Source organism: Panulirus ornatus, chromosome 4 (assembly GCF_036320965.1).
Source record: "Panulirus ornatus isolate Po-2019 chromosome 4, ASM3632096v1, whole genome shotgun sequence".
In the NCBI taxonomy this organism is placed as follows: Eukaryota; Metazoa; Arthropoda; class Malacostraca; order Decapoda; family Palinuridae; genus Panulirus; species Panulirus ornatus.
This window is the reverse complement of record NC_092227.1, coordinates 91,555,199-91,561,198: the sequence shown is the minus strand read 5'-3', so window position 1 is coordinate 91,561,198 and position 6,000 is coordinate 91,555,199. Positions and strand designations below refer to the sequence as shown.

Below are 6,000 nucleotides of genomic sequence, written 5' to 3'. Positions count from 1 at the left end.
TTGTACATTTTCAACTCGAAAAATAAGATTAAAGGTTTCAGGACACACATTTTCAGTCTACTGTATGGGTGTTGTATTGTACATGCAATATTTATTTTACTTGGAAGAAAAATGTTAGAACAGAATGATATGTCACAGTGTGCTAATCCTAGTATCACTTTTTTTTTTTTTTACCAATTTTTTCCTAACAGTTTGCAATGCTTGCCTGATGCATGGGATGCTCTTGTCTAAAACTTTAAATTTTTACCTGGTAAATAAAATATTTCCAGAATCAATTTCCATTTTAATAAAAGCAGTTCCATTACATACCTTCATATACAGCTTATGCGAACATGTGAAAATGTACAATGTGTTAAGAGTGCTTTAAAGTAGTATATTTAAACATCATAGAAGTGGACTTCTGCATTTTTTACAAAACATGGTTTCCAAGCTTATCCACAAGCAGCACAATGTCAAGGTGCACTTCTGACCATCATTAATAATGCATATTAAGGACCTGGATAAAAAAATAACTCAGCATAGTAGAATGGTAACTTTAGTAGCCAGCAAGAAAACTTAATAAAACATCTAATGGGGAGTTAGCAGGATTATCTGTAATTTATAACAATAGAAAAAACAAGTCTAGCTCTGAACTTCTAAAATATTAACATGAAAAGCATTTCAATGTAATGTATAATTTTTAATGGATCTTAAAATTGTTACATTGCTAGCTTTAAAATTTTTATGTTGCTAAAAACAGCAAATATCATATAATTCTAATACAAATGGATGTTCAACAAAGACTGCCTACATGAGGTCACACCAGGAGTGAAAAGTTACCTTTGGCAAAGGTGTGTCACTGGAAGTACAATCTTGTCAAATAACTCACACCAAAGAAGTCCATCATATCCCTGCTACTCAAAGTAGCACAGCCTTGGACAGCAGGAGCCTCTGGAAAGGTGGTCTTGGATAACAGCAGGACCCTTTCTTAGAAAGGGGTGCTAGGATAATCATAAAGAAATAAATTTTCTCCACTAACTTTTCCCAAAGATCAGTTCATTATAAAACAAACACTGATGCTGGAGAGCTGGATTACCACTTTAAAGAACCGTTCATGATCTACTGCTGACTCACTATACCATCACAAGACAGGAAGAGTAACTCCCTGAGTATCTGGCCTCTGCAGGAAGTGACCAGTCTTTGCATGATGAATTAATCCACCCTGAAAAAGAAACGAATTAATTTCACACTTATACAAACTAACATTATGTATTGTCTAAGATTTTCTTTATGTGCTACCTTGCTAAAGTGGAAAATGGGGAACAAGTACAAAAGAATGAATGAGTGAAAGAAGACAGAGTGGAAGGAGAGTGAGACATTAGTAAAGGAGAATGGTAAGAGTTGAGGATGAGAGAAAAAGTAACATGAGGAGAAGGACAGAAAGGGAGGGAAGGAAGGATTGGAATATGGGCAAGGGGAGGATTACAGGAGTGTGGCAACAGAATACCTGATGGTTGATGATGAAGTTATCCACTAAAGTACAGTCATAATATCCTATGCTTCATATCTATATAGGGAACCCCCCCTGCTTGGCGCCAGAGTTATATTCTAGGAAAACATGTGGCTATAAGAAATGTTAAACTATTGAAATCCAATATCCAGGAGGAGGTTGAGGAAGTGTTCCTCAGCAGTGATTTTCCACACTTAACACTTAAGTATGAAAATATTCATCCAGCAACCTAAGAACAAGTTTTGTAACATCTTATTTTTTTATTTAGTAATATTCCATGGAAATTTCCTAGAAAATGTGGCAATAGAGCTTGAGGTGCTAGAGCAGTGAGGGTTGCTATGAATGAGAAGTGAGGATCTCAGGTTCTCTTCATCTCTCCTAAATGTCTGATTCAGCTACTGTGTTCATGAACCCTTGCTGCTGATGTGGCAGGAAATTCTATGTAATCAATCTTTCCAATGGAAGTAGGGAAAGAGAAGTTTCCATGGGCCTTTTGAAAAAGCTACATAATGGTAACCTTGTGGCATACCTCCATATATACTGCATCATTAGTGCGGGCAAAAAGCTCATCTATGCTCATGACCATCTCCACTAATTCCTTGATTGTAAACTAGCAACTGTTGGGGGATATTTTTACTTGTCCCTCTCAGAGCTTTTCTATCTCTAACAGCATATTATTGACTCTGTCACAACTATGAGTTCGATCATAGCCTTGCAGTAGCACTCCTGCCTGCCATGCAGGGGTCCCAGGTTTGATCCTAGCTGTTGGAGGTTTGTATGTAATATGGAAGTGGGCATTCACATGTACTATATTCATGTATGTATATTTGTGTGTATCTGAGTGAATGGGTGTTTCTTTGCCTGTTTCCTGGCACTTCCTCACTGACGTGGGAAATGGCAATCAAGTATAATAAATATTATTCATTTCATATATTATACTTGATCGCCATTTCCCATATCAGCGAGGTGGCACCAGGAAACAGAACAACAACCCATCCACTCATACACACACACACACACATATATATATATATATATATATATATTTTTTTGCTTTGTCGCTGTCTCCCGCGTTTGCGAGGGAGCGCAAGGAAACAGACGAAAGAAATGGCCCAACCCACACCCCATACACATGTATATACATACGTCCACACACGCAAATATACATACCTACACAGCTTTCCATGGTTTACCCCAGACGCTTCACATGCCCTGATTCAATCCACTGACAGCACGTCAACCCCGGCACACCACACCGCTCCAATTCACTCCATTCTGTTTCACATTTTAGAAAGTTAAAAAAATACAAGGAGGGGAGGATATATATATATATATAGGAAGAGAGGAAAGTGATTGGTTCTCAGTGAATGTAGGTTTGCGGCAGGGGTGTGTGATGTCTCCATGGTTGTTTAATTTGTTTATGGATGGGGTTGTTAGGGAGGTGAATGCAAGAGGATTTTCGCCCCCTCCCCCACCCTATGATCCACTTCCGCTTCCATGGTTCCATCCACTGCCAGATCCACTCCCAGATATCTAAAACACTTTACTTCCTCCAGTTTTTCTCCATTCAAACTTACCTCCCAATTGACTTGACCCTCAACCCTACTGTACCTAATTACCTTGCTCTTATTCACATTTACTCTTAACTTTCTTCTTTCACACACTTTACCAAACTCAGTCACTAGCTTCTGCAGTTTCTCACATGAATCAGCCAACAGCGCTGTATCATCAGCGAACAACAACTGACTCACTTCCCAAGCTCTCTCATCCCCAACAGACTTCATACTTGCCCCTCTTTCCAAAACTCTTGCATTCACCTCCCTAACAACCCCATCCATAAACAAATTAAACAACCATGGAGACAACACACACCCCTGCCACAAACCTACATTCACTGAGAACCAATCACTTTCCTCTCTTCCTACACGTACACATGCCTTACATCCTCGATAAAAACTTTTCACTGCTTCTAACAACTTGCCTCCCACACCATATATTCTTAATACCTTCCACAGAGCATCTCTTTTATTTATTTATTTATCTATTTTGCTTTGTCGCTGTCTCCCGCGTTTGCAAGGTAGCGCAAGGAAACAGACGAAAGAAATGGCCCAACCCACCCCCATACACATGTATATACATACACGTCCACACACACAAATATACATACCTATACATCTCAATGTACACATATATATACACACACAGATCCATACATATATACCCATGTACACAATTCACACTGTCTCCCTTTATTCATTCCCATCGCCAACTCATCACACATGGAATACCATCCCCCTCCCCCCTCATGTGTGCAAGGTAGCGCTAGGAAAAGACAACAAAGGCCCCATTTGTTCACACTCAGTCTCCAGCTGTCATGCAATAATGTCTGAAACCACAGCTCCCCCTCCACATCCAGGCCCCACTCAACCTTCCACGGCTCACCCCAGACGCTTCACATGCCCTGATTCAATCCACTGACAGCACGTCAACCCCGGTATACCACATCGATCCAATTCACTCTATTCCTTGCCCGCCTTTCACCCTCCTGCATGTTCAGGCCCCGATCACTCAAAATCTTTTTCACTCCATCTTTCCACCTCCAATTTGGTCTCCCACTTCTCCTCGTTCCCTCCACCTCCGACACATATATCCTCTTGGTCAATCTTTCCTCACTCATTCTCTCCATGTGCCCAAACCATTTCAAAACACCCTCTTCTGCTCTCTCGACCACGCTCTTTTTATTTCCACACATCTCTCTTACCCTTACATTACTTACTCGATCAAACCACCTCACACCACACATTGTCCTCAAACATCTCACTTCCAGCACATCCACCCTCCTGCGCACAACTCTATCCATAGCCCACGCCTCGCAACCATACAACATTGTTGGAACCACTATTCCTTCAAACATACCCATTTTTGCTTTCCGAGATAATGTTCTCGACTTCCACACATTCTTCAAGACTCCCAGGATTTTCGCCCCCTCCCCCACCCTATGATTCACTTCCACTTCCATGGTTCCATCTGCTGCCAGATCCACTCCCAGATATCTAAAACACTTTACTTCCTCCAGTTTTTCTCCATTCAAACTTACCTTCCAACTGACTTGACCCTCAACCCTACTGTACCTAATAACCTTGCTCTTATTCACATTTACTCTTAACTTTCTTCTTTCACACACTTTACCAAACTCAGTCACCAGCTTCCGCAGTTTCTCACATGAATCAGCCACCAGCGCTGTATCATCAGCGAACAACAACTGACTCACTTCCCAAGCTCTCTCATCCACAACAGACTTCATACTTGCCCCTCTTTCCAAAACTCTTGCATTTACCTCCCTAACAACCCCATCCATAATCAAATTAAACAACCGTGGAGACATCACACACCACTGCCGCAAACCTACATTCACTGAGAACCAATCACTTTCCTCTCTTCCTACACGTACACATGCCTTACATCCTCGATAAAAACTTTTCACTGCTTCTAACAACTTGCCTCCCACACCATATATTCTTAATACCTTCCACAGAGCATCTCTTTTATTTATTTATTTATCTATTTTGCTTTGTCGCTGTCTCCCGCGTTTGCAAGGTAGCGCAAGGAAACAGACGAAAGAAATGGCCCAACCCACCCCCACACACATGTATATACATACACGTCCACACACACAAATATACATACCTATACATCTCAATGTACACATATATATACACACACAGATCCATACATATATACCCATGTACACAATTCACACTGTCTCCCTTTATTCATTCCCATCGCCAACTCATCACACATGGAATACCATCCCCCTCCCCCCTCATGTGTGCAAGGTAGCGCTAGGAAAAGACAACAAAGGCCCCATTTGTTCACACTCAGTCTCCAGCTGTCATGCAATAATGTCTGAAACCACAGCTCCCCCTCCACATCCAGGCCCCACTCAACCTTCCACGGCTCACCCCAGACGCTTCACATGCCGTGATTCAATCCACTGACAGCACGTCAACCCCGGTATACCACATCGATCCAATTCACTCTATTCCTTGCCCGCCTTTCACCCTCCTGCATGTTCAGGCCCCGATCACTCAAAATCTTTTTCACTCCATCTTTCCACCTCCAATTTGGTCTCCCACTTCTCCTCGTTCCCTCCACCTCCGACACATATATCCTCTTGGTCAATCTTTCCTCACTCATTCTCTCCATGTGCCCAAACCATTTCAAAACACCCTCTTCTGCTCTCTCGACCACACTCTTTTTATTTCCACACATCTCTCTTACCCTTACATTACTTACTCGATCAAACCACCTCACACCACACATTGTCCTCAAACATCTCACTTCCAGCACATCCACCCTCCTGCGCACAACTCTATCCATAGCCCACGCCTCGCAACCATACAACATTGTTGGAACCACTATTCCTTCAAACATACCCATTTTTGCTTTCCGAGATAATGTTCTCGACTTCCACACATTCTTCAAGACTCCCAGGATTTTCGCCCCCTCCC

At 41.8% G+C, this 6,000-nt stretch overlaps 1 protein-coding gene across 1 annotated transcript in view; it reads right to left on the bottom strand.

Annotated features, from left to right (window-relative positions):
- Positions 1 to 270: 270 nt before the first annotated feature.
- The window catches only part of LOC139746325 (MICOS complex subunit Mic10-like), a 59,733-nt gene continuing 54,003 nt past the window's right edge, over positions 271 to 6,000 (bottom strand). The window contains exon 5 of the mRNA XM_071657478.1: positions 271 to 1,201. The gene's annotated coding sequence lies outside the window, so the exon portion shown is untranslated. The remainder of the gene's footprint in view (positions 1,202 to 6,000) is intronic.